Raw genomic sequence first — 27,917 nt, forward strand, 5'->3', positions numbered from 1 at the left:
TTTTAGAGACCTCGGGATACCATGTTCCCTAATGGTTGGCCACATGGTCTCTGGCTATAGCTGCAAGATATTCCACTGGAATTGCCTACTTCAGCCCAAACAGCTAATGATAACCTGGGTATCATGGTCAATATTGGTAACACATCTGGAAACATTATCCCGCCCTGACTCCCACCCCTGGAGGGCCCGAACCTGTAATATTACATGCGGCTTTAGCTGTTATAAGCTCAAGAAATATCCAAATAAAAGCAAGTACAAAGATCCAGGAAATGGAGAGGACTGCCAGAGTAAGTAGGACATTTCAGTCCAGGAGTGACAAAAGACGAGAAAATATGATTATAATTTAGAAAATCAGAATATTGTGATCAAGCCCAAGGTGAACTTGTATACCAAGTCAAAGATACAACAGAAACAAAGGAGGGAAACTCGTTAAAACTTGGAAGGTAGAATGATGTGATAGAAATTTCACTTGGGCAATGAGATAGGGACACCTGAGTTTAAACCTTAGGTCTAGCTGCATGATCGTGGACATGAACTACTATGAACTAGAACTTGTACATACAAATAAGATAACGGTACCTGTGCCATAAGTACCATTATGAAAAGAATGTACATACAAAACACATGGCAAATGCTTATTCCCTTCCTGTGATGAGGAAAATATTAGGATAAGTGAAAGGAAGCTCTAAAGCAGAAGACAAGCTTAGTAAGTTTTGTTATAGGATGAAAAGAAATAGGTAAATAAATACAAGTAGGAAATATATGTATTATATTCATTCTGCATTTTACAATCATCAGACTATTTTCACTGACTTCATCTCCTTTGACCTCATAAGCTATCTTATCCAGTAAGAAAGGTAGATGTTATTAAACCCATTTTACAGATGAGGAAACTGAGGATGGGAGGTTGTTTTTTTTTTAAGTCTTTTTAATACAAGCTTGGTGATCCTCCCACAATTCAGGGCCTCTTTATAGGATTTAAATCACTTCTCAGAAAAGCTTAGTCACATAGGGAGACTCACTCTGGGTGATTAATGAAAACAAAGAATTCTGAGGTTTTAGTTTGTAAGAGGAGTCAAGAACTACCACACACTTTCTCAGCACACCTCACAGGCCTGTTATGAAAAAATCCAGCTGGATGGGGCCTGGATGTAATTCTCCCGAGCAAGTTTCTCAATCCACTGTTTGCTGTCCTTAACTGGGCATGAGTGCAGTCCACCCATGAGATATGCCCATGGACATCTTCTTCCTGCCTCTGGTTTGGGAGGGCATGTTGTTGTGCATTCCCAAGGGTGGAGGGCAGACTTGGGAGGCCTGGGTCTTCAGTCACAATAATCCCAGTTACCAGAAACAGCTAAACCAAATTGATAACATATGTTTCCACAGCCTCAAATACCCACCATTTGTCCCATGACCTTCTGTCTTTAAACAAATGCCAAACAAGGAGATTCAATTATTCAGTCAGTCTAATAAGGAATTGGTTTATGCTGAAACTCAATGCTAAGTTTATGTAATTTTACACTGTGGGTCACACTGAAAACTTTATGCAAGCTTGTAGCTGCCATCAAGGAAGATTCCTACCTTTCTTTAGAGTTAAACGAGTTTCTAGGCAGAACTGATCCTCAAAAAGAGAAGAAGCCAATCATACCACACCAGTTTTGGGAATGAAAAACAACAGAGAGATGGCATCCATTCATCTGTGCAACAAATGTTTACTGTGCTCTTTTGAAGTGGCAAACACTGTACAAGGTATTGGCACTATAAAATGGACAAGAAACAGTCCTCAGGGTCTTGTGGGCAGTTAGACACAGAACAGTCTGAATCATTTACAACATGATGTAATAAATATTATGATGAAAAGAATTATCAGCTGCAGTGGGAGTTTATGCTATGTGATTATGGAGTGTTGCTAGGAGATATCACCTCCATAGTGAGGATGATCCACTCATCCCAGTTAGCCTGGGACTTTCCTGGCTTCCCTGACAGTCCTGTATCCTGGGGAATCGCCCAGTCCCGGGCAAAGTGGGATGGTTGGTCACCCTACCTGTGATCCTAAACCAAATAAATAAATAAATAAAAAGTCAATTTTGCTCTCCTTGAAAACAACCAAGCTTATTCCCCGGGGCATATGGGATCAGAATAACTTCATCAGCCTGAAGACTCAGCAGTCGATGGAAAAATTGAGGTCTTTCATGGCTCTGCCAGAGACAAATGAGAGTCAGTCTGACATGTTAATAGAGCTCATACATGGTTTCCCTGGCCCTTGACTAGAGTCATCTAGTTAACCTGCCTGAGCATTTGTTTGTTCATCTGTAAAACTGCGGTAGATACGGCATTAGTCAGGATAAGCCAGATTCTACTGCTGAATCTTAGTGGTTGATAATCCCAAAAGTTTATTTGCTTTGCAAGTCAGCTGGGGCTAGCTATGCCGCTCATCTTCTGCCTCCGGAAGCCAGGTGAATAGGGCAGCCATCATCTCAACCGTTGTCTGTCTCCGGTTCAAAGGCAAAGAGAAACGTTCTCCCTACCTCAGAAACATTTTCTCACCGTCCACTAGCCTTCCCTAAACCGATGCTTTTGGTTGATTTTAAGCTTTTTTGTTGTTGTTGCCACAGCAGAACCCGGCCTATTCTGACTGATGGGGATACACACTGGTGCAGACGTGACTCACAACAGAAGTGAGATTAGTGAAGTCTGGTACCCTCCTAAGGGGTGGTGTGAACACCCTCGAATGCTGTCTCCTCAGGTTACTCATATGAACTATCCTGTTTTCAAAAACCAAAGCTAGTGCTGAGGTTAAGGGTAGGGTTAGGGTGTTGCTAAAGATCAACATTCCTGGCTTGCCCTTCATACAAACTTGTAAGTTTCTCACAGAGAAACACTTTTTCCACAGCCCAGCCGTGGTCCCACCCAGCTATTCTTCTGGCAAATGATGAGCAGCTGGTCACAGGGCCAGAACACACGGCTGGCACAGCAATGCCTCTCCCTGCTACTGGAAACACAACTATGCTGCATCATTCTTGTGTGTTTAAAATGGGCTTTTGAAAGCCGCTGGATCATTTGGAACATATTTCTCATGAGTTTTATGACATTTTAACTCTACTCCCCTCCGTTTGAGTTTCACTGCAAGTTTCCTGTTCGTGCTAAAGATAGTCATAAACAAACTCTGTGGTCTGTATCTCAAAAAGGGAAACATATGTAAAGTCCAATTATCATCGCCTTTCTCGGAGAAGGGAAGGGCTCTGCTTCCTAGAGGGTCACGTGCATTTGCAAATTCCTCTCTGACAGACAATAAATGGCACATCTGAACTGATGGCCTCTCCTTTTCAGAAATCATTCAAAAGATTCCGGTGGAGAGCTACAACATCTGATTACAAAGTCAGTGGCAAAAAGGGTTTTCCTCTAGGGATCGTTCAGCAGGAGTTTCAACGTGGCTGAACTTTTATATAACTGAAGTCATCCATTATGTTCTGATGAGCTTGTGCATAACATACTGCCTATGTAACTGGGACATCAAAAAGTTCTGACCTTTTAGTTAAGTGAAATGAAATGTTTCTCTTAGTCTGATGATTGATTGGGTCCCTTTAAAAAAAAATCATAAAAGTTTAATCCTATTTAGGTGAATCCCATTGTGATCTTGCTTGGAAATGAGTTATCCTACAGCATGAGTTTTATAGTGACTGATTTCCTCTTCTGTTCAACATAGCAATTACTTAGCTGTGTTCTTATGTATTAAACCGCGTTCTCTAGGGTTCAGTTTAGTTAGTTTCACTCCTGGTGACACCGGGAATGGAATTTCAGCATAATCTCCTGAGGATCCATGGACAGGAAATTGTCCAATGGCGAAACTCCAGGGAGACAGCAACAGAGCGGCTTGCATCTGAAGTTGAAGATGTTGGATGGTGGGAGCCTAGAAACAAGCATAGAGGAAATGGTTCCTGGAGATAGAGGGAGAGTCTCCCAGGCAACACTCAGTTCAGGAACTAATTACCTTTCTTACTGAAATCCCTAGAGGTCTATTAGGTCCCTCCTTTGTTCATGGGCAGACTCACAGGCAGTGGGAATTCGAGAGGAGACATTTTATGGATGGTATTCTCAACACCACTCTGAGTACAGTGTAAGGCACTGCACAGCCCCATGGCCTGCACTGCACAAATCTGTGCAGTCCTAAACAGGAAAAGAAAAGGCACTAATATTTCCCCACACGGGAGCCTCAGATCCCTAAGTTTCCATTAAAGGACTTCGGGTAATCAGAAACTGCACACAAGATTCAAACAAAGTCTCATGTACTTACTTGTTGGTTCCTTCACCGAGTGTTCATCACGTTCAAGTTGCTCTGCTAGGCTCTGGGAATTCATCAGCAAATGAGACAGCCCGAATCCTGACAGAAAAAAAGCTCAAGCTCTACTCCAATTGTCCAGCATTATACAACTACCTTCAACATCATTTAATTAAAATTCTGGTAAATGTTGCAAAAGAGAAATACAAGGCATTAGGAGAGCATATAACAGAGAACTTTACCTGGTCTGAAGTTCAGGGAAGGCTGCTCTGAGGACATGTTGCAAAAATTGAAAGCCACTATAAAGGATGAGTTTTAGTTAACTAGTTAAAGAGGCGGGGCTGGGGCGCCTGGGTGGCGCAGTCGGTTAAGCGTCCGACTTCAGCCAGGTCACGATCTCGCGGTCCGTGAGTTCGAGCCCCGCTTCAGGCTCTGGGCTGATGGCTCAGAGCCTGGAGCCTGTTTCTGATTCTGTGTCTCCCTCTCTCTCTGCCCCTCCCCCGTTCATGCTCTGTCTCTCTCTGTCCCAAAAATAAATAAATTAAAAAAAAAGAAAGAGGCGGGGCGAGAACATTACAGACAGAACAGGAAATGCAAAGGTGAAAAGGAGAATGGCATTCTAGAGACAGAGAGACAGCCAGGTGGCTGGAGTAGATGCTGAGCAGGAGAGGAAAGAACAGGCTCTGAAGACTGTCAAGGGTTTGGGGCCTGAGCTGGGAAAGAGGACATGATTGACTGTTATTGTACAAGTAATGTAAGTTGTATTGCTTGTAAACAAATGATAACTCAAATAAATCATATAACACAGGATGATAGGAAAAACTCCTTGAAAGTTTCCTTTAACCATCTACCCTCCACCCCAACTCATAGTGGTTAAAAGTAACCACTGTGAACGGTTTTGTGTGTGAATTTCCAGACCTATTGCTTGTAAGTATTTTAAAGGGAGAGTTGCTTTGCATTTTACTTACATAAATTATACCATGCATATTATTGTGAAATTTTTCTTTTCATTTAGTAATATGACTCAGAAATCTTTCCATACTTTCTGTATTTGCATCTACCTCATTCTCATATTTAACTATTCTTCTATTAGTGGACCTTTTTTCAAGATTCCAAGTAGTATGGCAGAAGACTCCCAGGAGTATCGAATTCTAAGCCAGCACCAAAGTCTCCCTCTCCCACTCTAAACAATAGAAATTCTCTGCCAACTATGATCAAACTATTTTAAACTATATTATATAGCTCAGCTCAAAAGAGGGACAGGACAACCCACAGGTGCCACAAACATGGAGGGCAAGCAAAGCCAGAATGGGGCTATCAGTCTTGGTCAGAGGCCCAAGTGTCTAAGGCCTGAGGTTTCCATTCACGCAGCAATAGGAGATTCCTCCTGTATCCTGCAGGAGGGCGTAAGCAAGAACTAAGCTCTGCAAGAAGCTGGGATTGTCAAATGACCATTAAAGAAAGGACCAGAAACACATAGTCTACCAACCCAGAGTAGTCATGATAAAGCTTGCCATAATCCACAACCACTCTTGGAAGAAAAAATACCACCTTGTGGAGTTGAAACTTCAAGCTAGTACCGTATGTAGGTTTGTAGGAACCCCAAGGTAAGAAATCAGCATAGAAACCTCCACACAGAAAATTATAAAACATTACTGCAAGAATATAAAGATCTCAATAAATGGAGGCGTGTACCATGTTCAAGAACTGGAAAACTCAATATTGAAAAGAGGTCAGTTTTCCTCAAATCTATAGACTCTGTACAATTCCAATTCGAAATTCCAGCAGCTTTTTTTCATGTGGAAATTAAAAAGCCGATTTTTTCCATAAATTTATATGGAAAAGAAACAGGCCAGAAATAGTCAAAACACTCTTAAAGAAGAACAAGATGGGAAGACTTATTCTACCAGATATCAAATTTTTTTTATGTTTATTTATTATTTTGAGAGAGGGAGAGACAGAGCACAAGCAGAAAAGGGCAGAAAAAGTGGGAGACACAGAATCTGAAGCAGTCTCCAGGCTCTGACCCATCAGCACAGAGCCTGATGCGGGGCTCGAACTCACAGACCACAAGATCATGACCTGAGCCGAAGTCAGACGCTTAACCAACTGAGCCACCCAGGTGCCTCATATCCTACATTCAGACAGTACTATATTGGTATTATTTCCAGGTGAATTATAGATCTAAGTGTGAAAGTTAAAACAATAAATCCTCTAGGATTTAACACAAAAAGCATATCTTTGTAAGTTTGAGGCAGGAAAGAAGGAAGAAAAGAGCAAAGTAAAGAAGGAAGGAAAAAAGGAAGAAAGAAAGAGACATATATATGGGGTCATATGCAGCAAAAACAAAGGCAAAACCAAAAGCAAAACACCTCTGTTGGGAGATATCCACAGCTCAAAAGACACATGACTCCAAAAATGGAAAGTAAAAAACACAACACTCTGTAAAGCTCTCAGTAAAATCACAAATCATATACTGATACAAATGCTCGATTGGAATTGCATCAAATGCATAGATTATCTTAAAGGTAATTAGCATCTTTAGTATAATAGGTAACTTATTAAATATTTACTATGTGCCTGGCACTGGGCTAAGTGTTCTAAACAGATCATTTTATTCATTCATTCATTCATTTATTATTTAGTCAGATTATTTTATTCATCTCTCATCCTTGATACAGGAATTAGTGAATATTATTGCTCTCATTTTACAATCAATCAAGACTGATTTACACTCAAGTGAAGTGACTTTTCGGAGATGACCCATGAGAGAATTGAACGAAAGGGGATTCAAACTCAAGCAGTCAGACCTGAGACTCCTCACCACCACGTTAGACCTTCCGTGCAGAAACATGGAGTGTACTTTTGTAGAGTCAGGTGTTATTTTTCTATCCTTCAATCAGTCCAAAGTTTTTTCTTTAATATGAAGTTACATATGTTATTAAGTTTTATGGTTTTTGATGCTACTGTGAATAAGAGCCTTCTTTCCATTACATTTTCTAAATGTTGGCGACTGGGAGATCTGTTGATTTTCTTAAATCTTCTATCTGACTACTGAGTGGTCTTACTCGTTTTTCAGTTGATTCTCTTGGATATTCCAGCCAGTCAAGATGTATGTAAATAAGGAGGTATGTAAATAATGACAGCGTTCTCTCTCTCTTTCCCCTGACTACCTCTTTTGCCGATATTTGTGCATTTTATGGCAAATGGAAAAGTTCATAATGTGGTACTGTTGGGGAGGGGAGTCAGTGCATTCCAGGCAGCAGGAACTCCGTTGTGAGCACAAGGTTATGAACAACTTAACCAATTCCAGAAACTAAGAGTAGTTTAACATGACTGTAGGGTGGGTGCAGATGAGGACACCAAAAGATGATAACTTGAAAGGGAAGACAGAGGATCTTGTAGGATGACAAGCCATTAAAAGACCTTCAGCGAGGATGTGGCATAAGACTTACATTTTCAAAATACCACCAAGTCAGCAGTGTGGAGAACTGAATCAGGAAGGGAATACTGAAGAAAAGGAGACAGGCAAGGAGATTATGACAATAATGCATGCAAGGGAGGAGCCACCCATGGAGTAATAGGAAAAGGGTGTGAATTTATGAGAATGGAGTCCCTACTCATTCAGCCTCCTTCTAGTCATGACCTTGAACCAGTTACTCAATCTTCCCAGGCTTCAGTTCTTCTAATCTGTAAAATTAGGATAATACTACCAACCTGGCATGGCTATGAAGTTTAAGCAAGATAACATGTGTGATGTGCACTAAAAACTGGTAACTCTTTATTGTGGAGCTAGACAATGGCAGTGAGAATGAAGTTGAGGTCACTGATTCAGGAAATACGTATCCGTCACAGTGCCATGCCAAAACTATCACTTCCTTTTGTGAGTTATCAGGAAAGATAAATTTTGATGTCTAAGTTATTGGGGAAGATAAAGCTGTGTGTTAGCACCCTTTCAGCCACACCCCAAGTTCTCTCTCTCTTGTGCTCTTTGCTTTCTCTTCTCCCTGCCCACACCCCACCCTTAAGACTGCTGTGGGGATTGGATTTATATCAGGACACAGCTGAACTACATGGCTCAAAAATTAGTTTGCCAACTCAACAACAACAACAACAACCCAATTAAAACATGTGCAAAGGACTTGAATAGACGTTTCTCATTTCTCCAAAGGAGATATGCAGATAGCCAACAAGCACATGAAAAGATGCTTATCGTTAGGGAAATGTAAAGCAAACCATAATGAGGTACTACTCTATATCCATTAGGATGGCTATAATTTTTTAAAAAATGAAAATAATAAATATTGGTAAAGATGTGGAGAAATTGGAACCCTTGTCCATTGCTGGTGGGTATGTAAAATCACTCATCCACTGTGCAAAACAGTTTGGTGGTTCCTCAAAAAGTTACACATAGAATTACCATATGACCCAGTAATTCTACTCCTGGCTGTATACTCAAAAGGATTGAAAACAGGTATTCAAACAAGTATAGGCACATGCATGGTATGGTCTGAATGTTTGTATCTCCCCCCAAATCACATATTGGAATCTTAATATCCAATGCTATGATGCTAGAAGGTGGGACCTTTGGGAAGTGATGAAGTTATCAGGGGGGAGGGGCCTCATGAATGGGATTAGTGTTATAGAAGAGATCCACAGAGCTCCTTAGACCTTATACCGTGTGAGGATACAGGAAGCCTATGAGCCAGAAAGGGACCTTCACCCAACCATGCTGACACCCTGGTCAGAGACTTCCAGCCTCCACAACAGAAAGCAACAAATTTCTATATTTATAAGCTACCCAGTCTGTGTTTTGTTTAGCAGTTCAAATGGACTATAACAACACAGGTTCATAGGAGCACTATTCGCAAGAGCTAAAAGGTGGAAACAACCCAATGTCTACTCATATGACAAACAAAATATGGTATATACATATAATAGAATATTGCTCAACCATAAAAGGAAACGGAGTACTGATATATGCTACAACATGGAAAGCATTATGCTAAGTGAAAGAAGCCAGACACAAAAGATTTATTATATGATTCCATTTATAAAAAATAAGCAGAATAGGTAAATCCCCAGAAGAGACAGAGCAAAGATAGGTAGTTACCAGAGGCAGGAAGGAGGGAGAATGAGGGGAAATTACTTAATAGGTATGGGGTTCCCTGGGTGGCTGTTGGTTGTGTCTGACTCTTGGTTTGGGCTCAGGTCATGATCTCAGAGTTGGTGGGATCGAGCCCCATGTCGGGCTCTGTGCTGATGGTGCATAGCCTGCTTGGGACTCTCTATCCCTCTCTCTGCCCCTCCCCCACTCATGCTCTCTTGTCTCTCTCTAAATAAATAAACTTAAAAATAATTAAATAGGTATGGGGTTCCCTTTCAGGATGATAAAAATGTTATGGAACTAAATAGAAAGGATGGTTGCACAACGCTGTGAATATAATAAATGCCCCTGAAATGTTCACTTTGAAATGGTTAATTTTAGGTTAATTTCACCTCAGTGACATAAATAAATAAAATATATATTTTTTAATTATTATGAAAGCCTCTTCACAATAATTCACTTTCATAAGAAAGTGAATGTGATTAGCTGCTAGAGTTCACTTCCCTCAAGTCACCAGTGAATAAAATAAAAGGTAGCTTATGTTAAACCACAATGGTACCCATTCTGGTCAGAGCATTAATGTTCAGGCTTTCTTTATCGTTTCACAACACAAAACGAGTATCTCTAATGAGAGCAGTATAATCTCCTACTGATGTCTTTACCTTTAACTAGATGAATACTGCATGGGGACCCTTATTTTTTCTCTTCATTGTCTTGTCTTTTCACAGTCCCCTTGAATACTCACAGCCTTGGGCTAGTTCCAGGGGCCTTCTGGAGGCAATTTTTCTCCCTTTGAGTTGCTGGGTTTTTTGTTTTGTTTTGTTTTTTTTGACTGTGAAGTCTTTAAAAGTCCTCAATACTGCTCTATGAAATTATTATGTCTCCTTATGTCTAGCCTATATAAGCTTCATGAGGGCAGGAATCAGGCTGCTTTAGTTTACCACTATGCCGAGCACATAGCACAACAAAGAAATTTAGGTGCGTAGATGCCCATCTTGGCAGACCTGGGTTTCTTTTTGGCTGTCACAGCACTTGAAGAAACCAGTCTGATGGATAAATTGGTTTTTAGTTTTAATGTTTCAACTCTATCATTACCCTGTGTTCATAGGAAAGGAGACTGACTACCAACCAGCAAATGCTTCTCTAATATTACCATTCTCCTCCACAGTCAAAATACCACCTTGGCTCCCTTACCAACTGATAAAACACATGCTGTTTCTCAACCTCTTCCACCTGCAGCTTTCCGATGCTGCTCGTTCATTACCACCTGAAGGTAAAAATTCTAGGATATATTAATTCAACATGGTTTGAAAAGTGAAATAAATTTTCACTTGTTTCTTTCTACTCAGAATTCAAATTGTTTAATTTGTTGTATTTAAAAAAAAAAAAAAGACAAAGCATTAAACACCCTCTCACTTCACTTTTTTCTTTTATTCAAGGTGCCTCACTTTTGTTCAGTTACTGACTTCCCAGTAAATGTTGCCAGTACTAGAAGCTGCAATTGGACTATTTTGTTGCTCTACATAAACAGAGCCTTAATCTAGCTTTAAGGCTCAAAGAAAGACTCTACAGGTAATAATTACAGACAAGGGTTGTCCCCAAAGGAAAAGATGTTTTGACACTGTTAAGAATCACCATGTGTAGCTGCCTCCTCCTATGTCAAGCACAATACGTGGGAAGAAGACCAATTTACTAGTCAGAGAGTTTCGGGTTTAAGTCTCAGCTCTGCTACTTACTGTATGAGCTTGAGCAAGTTATTAAACAGCTCTGAACATCAGCTTATTAACCTTAAAAAATGGAAATGACAGATAATTCATCGAGTTGTTGTCTGCATTAAATACATTATTGTATTTAAAGATTACCTGATATATAATGGGCTCTCAGTTAACAGTCATTATCATCATTCTATGCCAGATTCATCTTATTGGGATAAAATTTCATTTGTCTCTTGTTTACATACATGCATGCACAAGCACACAAGCATCTCCTCACCTGAATTTCAGGCTTATCTAATAGTAAAACTGTCAACATAGAAAAGTAAGGGGCGCCTGGGTGGCTGGGTGAGTTAAGTGGCCGACTTCCGTCCAGGTCATGATCTCACGGTTCGTGAGTTTGAGCCCGGTGTCAGGCTCTTGACTGACAGCTTGGAGCCTGGAGCCTGCTAAGGATTCTCTGCTAGGGGATTCTCTGCCCCTCCCCCACTCACACTCTGTGTCTCTCTCAAAAATAAATAAACATTAAAAAAATTTTCAATAGAAAAAATTTTTTGAAAAGAAAAGTAGGAGAGGGACATCTAGGTGGCTCCGTCATTTAAGCATCTGACTCAAGTCATGATTGCATGGTTCGTGAGTTCCATGGAATTCTGTCTCCCCTTCTCTCTGCCCCTTCCCTGCTTGCACTTTCTCTCCCTCTCAAAACAAATAAATCAACTTAAAAAAAAAGAAAAGAAGACAAACTGTATAATGTACTACAGCCATAAAAACAGGCGTGTTTGTGGGGTTTTTTTCCCAAAAATTCTTAATCTATATGAATTCTGTAAGTCCACACATGTCTGTATTAATTTTACCCATATTTGCCAAATGTTATCCAATTTTTGATGCTGCTTTCCTTGTCACAATCCATAATTTCCACAAATCTACGCCTGTGTTTCCATACATATGTAGATCCCAGTGGGAAACGAAACCAGATGTAATGAAAAAGAGCATCAAGGAATGTATTATTCAAATGCCGTCTGATTCCTGGGAGACTCAGAAATTATTTTCATAGTAAAATGAATTTAACTCAATTCAATAACTAGTTAGACAATGCCTACTACATTCAAGACACAGGAGAGATCCAAAGATAAATATGATACAGACTGTGCCTTCAAGCAGCTAATAGTCTAGTAAAAACCTGATAATATCAGCCATATAACAGATCTGGTTATTCTAACAAATCCCTCATCCCACCATAGCCTGTTCAGTGCATCTCACAGAAATCGTTCAGACAAAATCAGTTGGAAACAGTACAAGTAATTTTCTAGATTCTTTGGGCAGATAATCTTGTTTTAAAGGATAACAAAACATAATAAAGGTTTCTGAATTATCTCTTGTGGCTGGCTCTGTTGTTTGTGTTCACCAGGTAATAACTCAATTATCCTTTTCTATATAGACGGGACCATTTTATGTGAGACTATAGCAGAGAAGCTTTGGCAAGATTATTTGCACAAGGAGGTATTTTCTTATCTGTACCAAACACGATGACATTTAAGCAATTCAAAGGAAATAAATTTTTACAGTGTGTTGAGTATTCTGTGCTAAGAATTTTTATGTGGTGCACTAGGTAAATTACATGTAAAATAATTTTCCTTAAGAAACAGAATGTTCCTGAAGATACTGTTGTTGAATTTTTTTTTTCATCAAAAAAGGTTAATCCAAAATTTGACCTTGTAAACAATACCAGCACACTATGAACCAGACACTTGCAAATCACTGTTGCTCTCTGGTATGCTAAGCCCTCTAGAGAGGAGAAGGACTAGAACATCATTTCCTCTCTACCACTAGGTAACTATTAATAGTCCAGCATTCTAATGAAAACCCTAGTGACCTGGAAAAGTTAATGTGCCTTTCAGTGTCTTATTTATACCCCAAGAATAACTCAGCATCAAATCCAAGATGTATACGCATTTACACACACACACACACACACACACACACACACACACACAGAGCTCATGGACTTATCCCAATTATTATGAAAGCCAAAAAGGATTACATGGTCTATATTCCTCTTGATTCTCACATTGTAGAGCTGATGATTGAGGACATAGCAAAATACTGAAGTTCTACCAAAAATACCTTTAGGAAAATGATAGACCAAATTTTGGAGATAATTAAAATCCACTAAAAGAAAAATCACAGCATTCCTCCCTTAAAAACTTAATGAAATTCTAAGGTTATGTCAGAAAGTGAAACCAGTTGCATGGAAAATATAGTTTGAAAAAAGTTAAATGTCAGATGTTCCCCAACTTATGATTGTTCAACTTATGATTTTTTTTTTTACTTTATGATGGTGTGAAAGCAATACACATTTAGTAGAAACTGTACTTTAAACTTTGAATTTTGATATTTTCCTAGGCAGGCGATATGTGGTGCAACACTCCCTCACGATTGTGGGCACCAGCACGTGGCAGCTCATGGCCAGGGTCAACAACTGATACACTTGCAATCCTTCTGTACCCATACGACCATTCTGGTTTTCAGTACAGTATTCAATAAGTTACATGAGACATTCAACACTTTATTATAAAATAGGCTCTGTGTTAGATGATTTTGCCCAACTGTAGGCTAATACAAGTGCTCTAAGCACATTGAAGATAGTCTAGACTAAGCTGTGATGTTCAGTAGGTTGGATGTGTTAGATGTGTTAAATGCTTTTTGACTTAAGATATTTTCAACTTGTGGTGGATTTATTGAGACATCAGCCTGTCATAAGTTGAGGGAGACCTGTATATATATTAATAAAATGATAACATAATTATTATTGGCATAAATGTGTATCATGGTTTTCAAGGCTCTTTTCTTTTTTAGGTGTCCACTTGGACTTCACTGCCTTCGAGAAGACTCTGCTGGTTCTTCTTAGACCAGGTTATGTGCCCTTTCATGTACTCCTTACCTTGGTACTTATCAGGTGAGCCTGGCAAGAATTCTGTTAGATAGGTGTAGTTTTGATTGCCATTTTACAGATAAGAAAACCGCGTTCAGAGAAACCGAGTAACCTGTCTCACCAAGATCACAAAGCAGAACCAGAAATCAAACTCCTATCAAATGACTCCAAACCCCATACTCTGGCTGCAGATTACAGGGGAAAAGATTATTCAGTGGGCTTCTCTTCACTTACTCTAAGATTGCATCTACTGAACATTAAGTAGAGAAATGAGCAACTGTCTGTTGACTTTGGGCAATAAACATAGAACATATGGCTAATTACAGTTAGAGTGTGTTGAGCCCTAATGCCAAGTGGCAAGTGCTTGTCTAGGTGCTCAGTACGTTCTCTCATTTTATTCTTAAAACATCCTGTAGCATACAAACAATGGTTATTTCCCTCCACCCATTTCCACATCTTACAGTCAAAGAAACTGAGGCTCAAGGAGGTTAAATAATTGGCCCAAGGTCACACCAGTAGGATGTGACAGAACCAGGCTCTTTACCCAGTTTCTGACTCTGAGTCCACCAGCTTACCCACCACATCTATTACCTACTTCAAGCCCCTCCCCCAAATCTCTTCCTTGGATATTTATTTAAGAGGGGAAATTGTAGGCTACAGGTAAGGGTTGCCCTGAATTATCTTAATAACCATTCAATTCTTCCCTTTTTTTAAAACACATATAGACACATACTAAGAATTTTTTTTCAGATTTGGGTTCAAATTCTGATTCAGCCATTTAATAGACGGAACAACTGTGTTCACATTGCTGAACCTCCAAAATTCAGTTTTCCCCGTTTTTCTCAAATTTTTTTTAACGTTTATTTATTTTTGAGACAGAGAGAGACAGAGCATGAACGGGGGAGGGTCAGAGAGAGAGGGAGACACAGAATCCGAAACAGGCTCCAGGCTCTGAGCTGTCAGCACAGAGCCCGACGCGGGGCTCGAACCAACGAACCGTGAGATCATGACCTGAGCTGAAGTCAGACGCTTAACCGATTGAGCCACCCAGGCACCCCTCAGTTTTCCCCATTTGACAAAAGGAGCTGATAGGACTCAACCAATAGGGTGGTTGCACATAAAGTGAAATGTACCAGAAACCTCCAATTACAGAACCTAGTAGACAGAAGTCACTCAATAAATATCAAACCCAACTCCTTCCCTTCCCCTGAGTTCTAGCTTTAAATATAGGTGTAAATCAAGCACATACTAGATAACAGAAAATTCTTCTTTCATTTGTTAACTCAGTCATTTACCTCAGAACATTGCTTACCTTTCTTGAATCTCTCTAGTTCAGGAGATTTTAAGATGACAGCTTCCTAAATTTTTTTTTTAATTCTATATCTGGATGGCAACAGCCCCTTGAACATTTTTTTCTCACTTTGTTTGTACAAGTGCATAAATTTATCTATATCTTAAACATAGCATCAATGATGATAGATACTGTCTTTAATTCCACAATTGTCTGTTAAGTGCCTCCTGTGCCAAAAACCATCCCCACTCCCAAGGAGCTCATAGTTTATTGGGTAAACAAGCACAAAAATAGCTAGGATACCATGTGATAATGGTGCCATAACAGAGACATATACCAAGTTCCATGGGAGCAATTAATCCTTTTTGAGGTGTTAGGGCCTAGCTCACAGTGGAGGTGACATTTGGGATCAGCCACAAAGAGTGAGTCAGCTTCTCCAAGGCCCGAGGAACATCATCAGAGTCAAATTTCAAGGAGGGTATCTTGTTAAGCTATGACCACAAGAATGTCACATCAGAGGAAACACTCTCCTTTTGCTTGATCCTCGTTATTAAAGACAAAAGAGTCGTGATGACTTTCAGGGTTAATCTGCTAAAGTCATTTGATGGTGGTTTTACAAAGCAAATATGTGGTATTTAACTATCCCAAAGCCACCATTCTGTAGCACTTAGGATTCTGAACAACGCGAGTTTCCCCTTTGAGGGCTCATATATAATGAATGCGTGTTACATTAAAGATTATCGAGGATTGTGAGTCTTCTTTTTTATGTGTAAGATTGGTAGCTTTTAAAATATTGATGCATTTGTGCGAGTGACTTGACTGAATTTTTCAGTAAACTCTGGAAAGAAAATGTCAAAGTTGAACAAATTTTACATGAACCCTTTAAAAGAATACTTCTTAAAACGGGTAATATTTGGAGATGCATTAGGCTCCAGATCTCATCCTGGATCTCAAAGTATAAGTAGCTCAAGGGTGCAGGAATGAAATAGCAATGAAGACTTGTGGTAATGCTCCAAGATTTGTTACTGCCTTGTTCTATGTGTAACCCATGTTTTCCTACTTTTTGCCTCCAATCATTCTTCCTATGAACATTTCCCATATGCTGACAAATAAGTCTAGTAGCCATTCACATGGTACCCTCTACTCTCTTCCCATTGCCTAAATTCTTTCACTGTTCACCATGTCCAGCAGGCATTGCCATCTGCCTCCACAGCTGATGCCATGGAGCTGATGTCAGGATGACAAGGCTATTTTGGTGTTACATTGAACAGTTGGGAAGAATGTCTCTCTTCCTTTCCTGACCTCCTCTCTCAGAGAGACAGGACCAAGGCAGACATCCTTGGGCCCCATAGATGGACAATATAGTCAGTGTGGTGGCCCTTTCAAGCTTTACTCACAACCTTTCCATAGGACTCAGGTGACATCAGGCCCTGGGCAGGAGACAAGCTGACTGACGGCTCCAAATCTCCCCCCCTCTAATGATTAAAGCTTTGTTTCTGGGTCCAGCTTATACCCGGCTGCTTTGCCTGTCAGAACAAGTCCTCACCAAAGAAGTGCTGGGACGACATCATGGAGATGGTCTGCCATGCCATTACCTCAGATAAAGCTAATGAGTCTGACTTTCAGAGATCGCTTGACTTAGGTTTATAGGATTCTTGAACTTATTCCTACTTGCTTTAGTTACTGGATGAAAATAGGTTAAGCCTCATAACAAACCTTGGAGGAAGCTAACATCCATTTTTATTTGGTTAAAGATAAGTAAAGGAAGTAAGGGAGGGAAGGAGGGCAAGAGGAAGGTCATCTCAAAACTCTAACTTCCCTCAAGTGACTGTTTGGTAGAAATGTTCCATTTCTGTAACCACTATGCCTAAATCACTCTTATGATTTCAAATATTTTGTGCATTTTCCTTAGAAATAGTAACAGCTAAAATTGATATCACATTTTGCAAAGTCTTTCCATATACATTCCTTCATTTAGTTTTTCTGTATAATAGGTAGTATTGTGATCTCCATTTTCCAGAAAAGAAAATTAAGCAGTCCCTCTCACCCAACTTCGCCGCCCCGCTTTCACTACTAAACTTTACTAACTGTTCAAGCTATACTGAAAACAGCATTTTCTCTAGGAAGACTTACCTGACATCCTTGGCACCTGTTTCAGTACAGCAGAGTACCAGCTGACCAGAAGGAACTGGGGATGGCCAGAGCCCGCCAGACCAATCGCCTCAAGCCTTGAGTTGTCCCACTCACTCCCCGCAATGTCCTATGAGTAATATTGTTTTCCATGTGTGCCGGGATGTGAAAAAGGCTAAGAAGCACTGCCATGGAGTAATGGCTGACAGCATGGGTTTTGAAAGCACTTATTAGCTCTGTGACTTTGGGCAGTTATCTAACCCATCTGGGTATTAGTTTCCTCATCTGGAAAATGGAGATAACAATAGTGACCACCTATAGAGCACTTACTACCATATAGGTTGCCTCATTTGCTTTTCACAACAGTATAAGGTAGGTGGTGTTATTCTTCCTGTCATACAGAGAGGAAGCCAAGGCACGGGAAGGTGAAAGTCACACAGATGTCAAGTCCTGAACTTACCACTGACAGTATCAGAGCAGTGATTCAAACCCAAGCCCGTATTTATTCGTAATCACTACATTACCCCGGGATCATAATCGAACCTTCCTCACAGCGTTGTTAAAAGGATTCAGTTTGATAATCTATGTGTAAATGATGTTCTCATTTTCTCAGAATCATAACTGAAGACCAAAACCACCAAGTACTCCTGCCGCTGCCCTGCCGCCTTTACTGAGAGGCACCCCTGACAGGTAACTGGCGTTACCACCCACCATCATCCCACACACACTACCTCACCACCCCAGCCAACATAAGGGACTTGCAGACCTGCCTCTGTGTAATCAGAGCAGATGAAAGAGATTCGGGGACACAGATGCTGCGCTTGCACTGCTGAGGGAGGGGATGTCAATTTCAAAGCCCTCTTTCCTAGAAAGATGGACTCTGCCCTTGACACCCCAAAGAGTTGACTGGCCACACACGGTGGTTGAAATTGGGAGCTACGTGTTGCCATAATTGGCACTGCATGGTGCGCGAAGAGCACTTATATCAAGGTGTTACAGCAGGATACCACGACTGGGGTGAGGGGATCAGCTGCAGACGATGGCTAAATCTTGCAAGGGGTCACCAGTGCTTAGGGAAACTGCACTGGAGCAATTCCCTCCCCGGCAGGGCATGTTGAAGCCCCCTGGCGCCCTCACCTATGAAATATGGAAATGGTGATGCTTGCCCCCCGGGATCGTCACAAAGACTACATGAGATAATGTGAGAAACCTTCTGCAAAGTGGACCCACAATTAATGTTAGCTCCCTTGCTACGCTTTTGCTGCTCAGTGTTTAACGCCTGGATAAATACTTCGAGTGTGGAAAGAGACGGGGAGCTTTTCATAATGTCAGATTCAACCTAAAAGGAAAAGTCTGTGTTTGCAGAGTTCTATCTCCCTGGATTACCAGGCAGATTCTGAAATTTATTAACCTTTTTAGTCATTTGTGAACACCAGCAAAAGGACTTCTTTGAATAATCAAAAAAACCTCCTCATTCCGGCAGCCAAATAAAAGGAGGCCAGGTGTTCAGGATTAAAAATGCATTACCCCCACCACTGACTTTCTGGGGATGGTGTCAAGAATTTTCTCTTTCATAACATGTACCATTTCTAGAGTAGAGAAAGAGGAGGGAAAAGTGAACAGAGATGATAAGGAGACTTTAGGAAACATGGGGGTGGACAGAAAAATGAAGGGTGAAAGTGACAGACGGAAGACAGGAGAACCCTATTTTTAGCCAGTTATGGTCTTCTTCTGTCCCCTTAAAAATAGACCCTCTTCCTGCCCACAGTGAATGGAGTGGACAATATCTGGGGTTCCATAACACCATTTGTGTATCTGTTTGAAGGCATTGACATTGTGACTCTTAGACAAGGTTGGGTAGGCCTTTTAACACTAGATACACAGCCACCAAATTTCCTCTAGAACTGTTTCTAAGAAAAATGCCCACATTCACACTCTCGTTTTCTAAAATTATCCTTAGCACGAGGCTAAGACTATTTTCTTGAAGTAAAACTAAGCCAATTTCTCGTTGCTAATAAAACTAACCACACGCACACGTGTCGAGGCACCATGCTAGGTCTTGACATTCATGGTACCCTTTTGGCAGATGGGGACATTTAGGCTCAGGAAGCGAGCAGGCTGGGTCCGGGCCACAGAGCTCATATGTAGTGGAACTAGTATTCAAACCCAGGTCTCATCCAAACCCTGACATTGTCACCTCTGCCCTGTTACCGGCTTTAGAAACCTTTAGCGGCTGCCACTCCAGCACCCGGGCTGAGCTCTGACACTGAGAAATGCAGCCCATGGGAAAGGCAAGAACCGAGCACAGCACTGGTCGCTACCAGAAGGAGGATTGTATTACAAGCCCTTCAGACTTTGTACACAACACGCTCGTGGTGCACCATGAGGCCGTTTTGAGGCTCAAGGATTACTTTGGAAAGGCTTCTGTAATTTCAGAGTTTAATGATATGAAATTAGACCTAGAATCCTCAAACAAACCCATTTCAGAACTACAATACCCCTGGAAATGAGCACTTCCATTAGATTTGAGACCATTACGTATCCATCTCTGTGTGAGGGAAATAGATGTTTTCACGTTAGAACAAATACAAAACATCATTTTCATCCAGTACAATTTCCTGAACTCCTTTTATCCAATTTCCCAGTTTTTTCCGATATTTGAAACTGAAGTAAAGCTTTCCTCTTAGCCCAGTTTCTTGTTCACTTTAACTCCGCAACAAAATTATTCTTAGGTTTTATCACTGGCCTATTTCTTAGATAGGACTTGGATTTCATTATTTCAACATGGGGTCAAAAATAGAAAAAGATGTTCCAGAAACAGACTTTTGTTATTTTCTTTATAATCATTGAATTTATATGCCATTTTGCCCAACCCTTGTACATTATGTGGGAGATCCTTGAACAATTACAAATCTACTACAAACAATAGTTTCTGGTACTCAGGTAATGAGAAATGTCTTAAAGATGATAAACACAAGGTATTCACAATAGATTGAGAGATTAAACAACCTAAACAAAGGAAAAATATTCCCCAATCTTATGTGAACAAAGATTGCATACATCACAATTAGGAAAAGTTTCATATTTTTTAAACACGATAAAATGTTGTTTAGTCTTTGAGCAGTATTAAAAAATCCTCAGTTAAACAACTACATATATACAGTTACTATTTATAAGATATTCTCTAAGACACCATTATGGTATTAGGACGAATAATAGATACACGGGTCACTAACTTCAAGAATCTTTTACTGTTATAGGGGAGGTAAGAAATGTATTTATAAGCTATAATATAAAGATGAATATGATGAGTGCCATAAAGTACAAAGAATTATGGGGGTTCAGAAGAAGGAGGGATTATCTCTATGTGAGATCAGAAGATGGTAGGCCGCCCATTCCAGGATAATGAAATGCATGAGAAAAGATAATACCGTTTCAGGAAACAGTCCCCTTTGAAATTCAAAATGTCAGTGGGAAATACAGCAGGAGTATTAGCCTGAGATGGGACCACAGAAAGCAAATGCCAGATCCAAGGGTTTGGAGGTTAGTCAGTTGGAGAAATATAGACTCACTAGGTACAACTAGTATTTCAAATATTACCTATTTTTACCTATTTAAAATATCTCTTTTTTTAACAGCTTTATTGAAGTATAATTGACATATAATTAACTGTGCATGTTTAAAGCATATAATTTGGTAAATTTTGACATGTGTATACACCCATGAAACCATCACCACAATCAACATAATGAACATATCAATCACCCCCAAAAGTTTCCTTGTGCCCCTTGTAATCTCTTCCTCCTGCCCCATCGCTAGGCAATTGTTGATCTGCTTTCTGCCACTGTAGGTTAATTGGCACTTTCAAGAACTTTGTATAAATGGAATTATACACTATTGACTCTTTAGTCTGACTTCTTTCACTCAACACAATTTTTTGAGATTCATCCATATTGTTGGGTGTATCAATAGTTTGTTCCTTTTTGCTAGTAAGTGGTATTCCATTATATGGATATGCCATATTTGTTTTTTCATTCACCATGTTGATGGACATTTGCATTGTTTTTAGTTTGGGGCTATTACAAATAAAGCTACTTTCAATATTCATATACAAGTCTTTGTAGGAACATATGCCTTCATTTCTCCTAGATTAATGCCTAGCCATGAAGTGGCTGAGTCACCTAGTATGTTTATGTTGCTTTTTAATTAACTGCCATACTATTTGCCAAAATGGTATATCACTTTGCATTCCTGCCAGCAGTATATGAGAATTTCAGTTGTTCCACGTCCTTGAGAAAGGTCGGCATGGTCACCGCTTTTTAATTTTGGACAGTCGAATAGGTGTGTAGTGATATCTTATTATGGTTTTAATTTGCATTTCCCCAATGAGTAAAAACCTTTCATGTTTTTTTATTTGCCACTTTTATAGCTTCTTTGATGAAGTATCTGGTCAAAACTTTTGTCCATTTTAAAATTATTATTATCACTGAGATTTCAGAGTTCTTTACGCATTCTGTGTATAAGCCCTTTATCAGATATATGATGTACAAATATTTTCCCCAGTCTTTAGCTTTAAAGAGTAGAAGTTCTTAATTTTGCTGAAGTCCCATGTATCTTTTTTTTTTTTTTAATGCATTGTGCTTTTGCCTTTAAGGAATCTTTGCCAAGTCACAAAGATTTTCTTGTTCTCTTCTTGTTTTATAGTTTTATATTTAACTCTATGATCCATGTTGAGTTCATTTTTTTGTATTGGTGCAAGATATGAATTGAAGAGGTTTGGGGGGGAAATGTGGTTTTTTGGCAGATAAATATCTAATTGTTGTAGCATCATTTGTTGAAAAAACTATCCTTTTCATCTAAATACGCTTGTCAAAAATCAATTGACCATATATGTGTAGGTCTATTTCTGGATTCTATTCTGTTCCATTGATCTATTTGTCTACCTTGATGCCAATACCACATTGTCTTAGTTACTAAAGTGTTATAAAAAGCTTTAAAGTAAGGTAGCTTAAGTCCTCCAAATTGGTTCTCTTATTTCGAATTATTTAAGCTATTCTAGATCTTTTGCATTTCCATATAAATTTTAGAATCAGCTTTTTAATTTCTACCAAAAAAACCACTGGGATTTTTGATTGGGATTGCTTTGAATCTATATAATAATTTAGAGAACTGCTCTCCTAACCATATTGAGTCTTCCAATCTGTAAACACAATATATCTCTGTATTTTGATCTTCTTTAATTTCTCTCACCAATGTTTTATCATTTTCCATGTACCAATCTTTCACACTTTTTCTCAAATTAATCTCCAAATATTTTATATTTTTATGTTACTTTTATATTTCAGTGTCTGGTTATTCATAGCTAGTACTATATATTGAAATCCAATGAAGTTTTGTATATAATTTTGTATCCTACAGTCTTGCTAAAGTCACTTAATAATTCTGGGAGCTCTTTTGTAGGTTACATAGGATGTCCTGTGTAAATGATCATGTTGTCTCTGAATAAAGAGAGTTTTACTTCTTTCTTCCCAATCCAGATAGCTTCATATCTTTTCTTGCCTGATTGCAAGACAACTGTGACTCCAAAATCCCAGAATCCCCCCAAAAAACATGAGGTACTGATTTATAGCTGCTAGCACTGCGGTGGTAGAATTCCTCACCTACTAGTGGAGATGGCTCTCCATCAGTATTAGGACAGCTTAGAAACTACACATGCCGCCCCCCAAATCACTTCAGTACTAGACCTTAAATTTGCCCTTCTATGACTTTGGCTTCTTGTGTGTGTGTGTGTGTGTGTGTGTGTACACGCTTATATATGCATGCAGCAATTTTTAAAGCCTCCCCACTAAGCTCAGACAGGCCCTTCTAGAACCAGGCCTCCCCAAACTTATTCTAAGCTTTTGCATATGGCTTTGGTCATCACTCTGGATTATCCTTCCTATTATGATAAGTTACTTTTCAAACTAATTTGATGTTTTTGCCAAATGACCTAAGTTGGGTCCATTTTAATTCATCTGATACTTTTCTAATAATATTAAACTTCAAAAAGGAGAGTATCATAGCTTTATCCACTACTTCCCAGAAGACTTCTTGCACCTTATGCAAATATACCCATCTTTTTTTTTTTTTTTTGGAACCTCCCAGAAGGGTAGTATTTGTCAACATAAAACAAAGGTTCTGTTACACATTTTCCTGTAAACAACGGTACCTAGGGGCGCCTGGGTGGCTCATCCAACTTTAGCTCAGGTCATGATCTCACGGTTCAAACCCTACATTGGGCTCTGTCCTGACAGTTCAGAGCCTGGAGGTCTGCCCCTCCTCTGCTCACACTCTGTCTCCCTCTCTCAGGAAATGAATAAACATATAAAATAATAATAAAATAAAATAAAATAAACAATGGTATCTTATTTGCCTTACATCTAGCTAAAAGAAACCATTCTAGAGATTGTTCTCAGGTAAAAGGATATAAATTTCCCAAGGAAATTTATAAATTCTAACACTAGAAATAGAAGCTACTGACAACTTTTAAATAACAACTTATTCTAATTTTAAAAAACTATTAAAGCTTGGTCTCATTGGGCACCCTTCTAAAGAAGTTTTTTCAAGGGTAGGAAGAATATTTTAGGAAGATGAATATAGCAATGATTTGAAGAGTAAATGAGAGGTGGAAAGAGAGGCAGTTCAGGAAGATCAGTTATCAGACTATTATAATAATCCAAGTCATATATAATAAAGATGTCACTCAGAGATAATAGTAATGATGGAAAGAAAACAGTGAATGTATGAGATTTTTTTAATAGAATGATTAAATAAGATTTAGGAAATGAACTATGGAGAATAAGGAGACAAGTCAAAAATGGCTAACGGGAGAAAATGGTAGCCCACCTTTAGAAGAAAATGGTCAGTACATAAGAAAATGTGATAAGGGGCAAGTCTGAGTAGAAAGGTGAACAGTTAGATGGTGGACGTGTTGAGTCTGGCTCCAATGTTGAGAGGCAGTAAGAATTATTGGAAGAGAGTTGGGTACAGATCAGGAAACCTGAGTTCGGGTTGTGGCACTTGCCACTGACTTCCTGGGAGATGGTGACAGACACTGTGGGATATGGCCCAACATTCATTTTCCACTGTACCTTCTTCCTTTCTAATCTCAAAGAAACCAGATTTAGTTTCTGTATTAACCCAACATCGTAGTCCATGTGCTTTGGAGGAGGCTGGACTCAGTCTCAGAGGGCAAATTCTAATTGGTCTAAGTCAATTACATCTTCCATTCCCAGGGCATGTCACAAGTCTGGCCAATGAAGTATGAAGGACAATCGGCTGTGTGCTTCAGGTTAGTGAACACTCACTCTTAAGAAGAGCTATACTGGATAAGATGGTCTGTCCTTTCAATGGCCATTGTCAGGTACGAATGGGACACTAGGAACCACCACATCCATCTCACCACAAGGAACTGGCCTATGAACAGACCAACGTGCTGAGGATGGCAGAGCCAGTAGAGAGAGAAATTGGGCCTGTGATGCTATCATTGAAATTCTACACGAACCAACCCTCACATGCCATACTCTTGTATTTCTTGTTATGGTAGATCACACATTTAAACCAATTACATTGGGATTTCTGACATTTGAAGCTAAAGCCATCCTTACTGACCCTGCAGCCCAAACCATTTCCTCTGCATACTATTTCTTCCACTGTAAGTTGAGAATAGTCTCTCTAAGAACTCTCCCAGCTCTAACCACCCAGGATGTTATTATCATAGGTAAAAATAGAGGTTAAAAAGGAAGAATGAATATCTAGAGAAAGATCAAAACACAAATATAGATATAGGAGTCATCTATGTAGTATAAGACTTAGAATCCTGGGGGTAAATGAGATTGTCAAGTGAAACTTACTGATTGCTGTACATGTTAACAATAACACCTCGTGTTATCCTCACAACATTCTGCAAAGTTGGCATCATTGCTGTTTCCTATGAAGAAACCAAGACACAAATGTCCAGAAAAGTATGAACAGTGTCCCAGACTCTAAGAGATGGTCAAAATTTCAACAGTGTCACATGTTTCAAACAGGTCAAGAAGAATGAAGACAAAGAAAAGGTCAAAAGCCTTGATGATTAGGAAGTTCTTAACGTTTTCAAGGTAACTGTTTCCAGAAAGTCATAGGGGTGAAAGAAGAGAGTGACAAGTGACAGATGTTAAGGAAGTAAAGACCATTTTTATCATAAGTTTAGCAGTCAAAGAAAAGGGCAAGGTACTTCAAGGGAGGAACAAGTTTGAGAGAAAAATTATTTTGTTTCTTGTTTAAGAAGGCCTGACCACACCGGGGGGTAGAGGAAAAGGAACCAATGGAGAAGAAGGGCTGAAGGGGCAGGAGAAGGAGGCCCTCACTGATGGAACAGGTTCTGGAGGACATGGGAGAAGATGTGCTGTTTGGTTTCCCTCTGTTGTCTGCTCCTTGAGTTCCGGGTGAATTGAGGGCTTTGAGGACCGATCGATGGCCAGACTGAGCTGATGTAATCACTGCTACAAGGTATTAATAATGAATGAATGTTATTTCTTTTATGTGTTATTTTAATAGCCCTTTATAAAAGGATCACTGGAAAAAGACCAACATATCTTTCCAGAGTTTATTTTTAAAATGCATAATTCATACAGAAAAGTATTACTGTATAGTGAAAGCCAACATTTACCTCCTTCTCCTAACAGAATGCAACCTATGGAGAAGAAAAAGATGAAAAATATTATTAAAAATAAAGTAGTTTATACCGTGTCCCAAATTTCACTGGGAAATTACCTAGACCTACATTACAGAGAGAAAATTCAAATAGAATAATAGAAGATACTAGTTGGTAAGACTTAGGATGATATGCCAGGCCCTGTGCTAAGCACTTCTTACACATTATCCTATTTAATCCTTATAACACCCTGTGAGATGGTTGTTATTAACTTTATTTTATGCTGAAGAAACTGAAGCTTAGAGATGTTATACCCCCAAGATCCACCTACTGAACTATTCTGTACGAGTTTTCATAAATGAAATAATTATTCACATATACAGAGTTCTAACTATGTTCTAAAAAGTGCTGGGTACTTCCTACTCTTGTGGCAACTATGGGAGGGTCTGTTTTTATTATCTTTAGTATAGATGCAAACCTAAGGACCAGAAAATGAGATGATAGAGCCCATCCTCGAAACAGTATGGTCTGATACCTACAAATATTTTTTTTAATTTTTTTTTTACCTTTACTTATTATTGAGAGACAGAGGAGACAGAGCATGAGCATGGGAAGGGCAGAGAGAGGGGGAGACACAGAATCCGAAGCAGGCTCCAGGCTCCAAGCTGTCAGCACAGAGCCTGATGTGGGGCTCGAACCCACAAACCACCAGATCATGACCTGACCCGAAGTTGGACACCCAACCAACTGAGCCACCCAGGCGCCCTTGGTACCTACAAAGATTTTTGAAAATAAAGTCGAGGTAATTTGAAAATGGCTTTATAGGATCACATAATGTATCCAACAAGTATAAGCCAAATCCTCAATTCCCTGGAAGGAATAAAGTATAGGATAAATTTCTAAGGATGAAAATGTTGCCTCTAACACATAAGCTTAGTAGTGTAGTTTAAAATGTTTGAGTAAAAATCGAATGTCAGTTATGAGACACTAAACTGTGTTGTATTTAGTACTTTCCCCCTAATAAAATTGTCAGTAGTTGATGTTCCAAAGGAGAGAATGTATTTTGTTCTATAGTGCAATTCACCATTAGCTTCCAAATGCACATTGGCTTAGGCCTGTGAAGGGCCCTAGCTCATTAGTTTTCTCTGAATTCAAGAGTAATAACTAGAATAACCAGAGATACTACGAAGCATCTTTTAACACCAATGTCATTACTCCATTTAGTAGAAAGGACCATTGATGATTTTCTTATCCTATCCGTGTCTCGTATCCTGAACTGCAAAATGGGGAATGAAGGATGAGGCGATGTGGTATATAAATGTAGGCTGTTAGACACACTTGGATGTTTATAACACCATTTGTGGCATTCTCAGTGAAGTCTTGCCTAGCTGGATAAATAAAAATTATCATTCTTTTTTTCAAGGCATGTTTTCAGTGTTATCCTGGGGCACCCTTGCAGGAAAAAAAAAAAATCCTCTTTGAAAGCCTAATTCCACCTCTTTTGTCAATAGGACCAGCTACCTCACTTGCAGGGCCCAGTGAAAAATGAAAATGCGGGGGGCCTTGTTCAGAAATATAGAAATCCAAAATGGCAGCAGTGTTAGGCTAAGTTGGAGCCTTTCTCAGCACAGGACTCTATGCAACTTCATGGGCCACATGCCCATGAAGCCTGGCCTGCTTGGCATCACTTTCTTTGATGAAAAGGTAAGACACCAAGCTCTCCAAATTCACTCCGTTGTTGATGTATTTCTTGGAATATTTGTTTCTAACCCTACCTTATCCGGGAAAAGAT

The 27,917-nt window shown here is 39.5% G+C and overlaps 2 long non-coding RNA genes across 2 annotated transcripts in view; one reads left to right on the forward strand and one right to left on the reverse strand.

Moving 5' to 3' along the window:
• LOC109501655 overlaps nt 1–27,917 on the forward strand; it is a 165,657-nt gene that overhangs the window by 132,123 nt on the left and 5,617 nt on the right. Inside the window, exons 3-10 of the long non-coding RNA XR_006600853.1 lie at nt 10,555–10,659; nt 10,826–10,958; nt 13,955–14,054; nt 18,065–18,141; nt 24,726–24,781; nt 25,521–25,589; nt 25,757–25,980; nt 27,637–27,829. This is a non-coding gene — a long non-coding RNA (uncharacterized LOC109501655). The remainder of the gene's footprint in view (nt 1–10,554; nt 10,660–10,825; nt 10,959–13,954; nt 14,055–18,064; nt 18,142–24,725; nt 24,782–25,520; nt 25,590–25,756; nt 25,981–27,636; nt 27,830–27,917) is intronic.
• LOC123386639 lies at nt 192–4,716 on the reverse strand. Its single transcript, XR_006600854.1, has 3 exons — nt 4,522–4,716; nt 4,295–4,381; nt 192–3,910 (listed from the first exon to the last, which is right to left on the reverse strand). It is a non-coding gene; the product is annotated as an uncharacterized LOC123386639 (long non-coding RNA).

The sequence above is a fragment of the Felis catus genome, chromosome B4, assembly GCF_018350175.1.
Source record: "Felis catus isolate Fca126 chromosome B4, F.catus_Fca126_mat1.0, whole genome shotgun sequence".
NCBI lineage: Eukaryota > Metazoa > Chordata > Mammalia > Carnivora > Felidae > Felis > Felis catus.